The following is a 594-nucleotide window of genomic DNA, read 5'->3' as shown; positions in this document are numbered from 1 at the left end:
CTCTAATCATTTCCATAAATATTTCAATTTATTGGGTTGCATTGGTTGTACAAATACGATAGGTTGTATTTGAAATAATCCCTATATATATATATATATATATATATATATATATATATGGGCTCGTTCAAATGAAAACCATGCATTTTTAAGAAACAGTGTAAATCAATTTCGACTAATAGGAAAATTCGTTTTTTTTTATAATTAAATTCAATCAATAAGGCAATCTTAATTAAGGAAACGTAATAAAAGAAATTATATAAATGGTAACATTTAAATATTTAATTATATTAAAATATTGAAAATTTGAATTTCATATATTGTCATGAGTTATAATCAGAAAACGTGTTTTGATGAAACAATTGAATTATATAATGAAATCATCAAAACGTAAATGAACAAAAAAATAAATCCACAAAATGAAACAAGTTTCATGAACGTGAAACCGGTTCATGTTGCAGAGAAATTAGGTGAACCAAAACATTTTTATGGTGAACCCGTTGCATTGATGGTGTAGTTAATCTTTTTTTTTTATGAGAAGCAAAATGAAACCGGTGCATTTTGAAAAAAATTATGAAAAGGAAAATGAAACAG

The sequence above is a fragment of the Cynara cardunculus genome, assembly GCF_001531365.2.
Source record: "Cynara cardunculus var. scolymus isolate 2C chromosome LG 15, CcrdV1, whole genome shotgun sequence".
In the NCBI taxonomy this organism is placed as follows: domain Eukaryota; kingdom Viridiplantae; phylum Streptophyta; class Magnoliopsida; order Asterales; family Asteraceae; genus Cynara; species Cynara cardunculus.
This window is presented reverse-complemented; position numbering follows the sequence as displayed.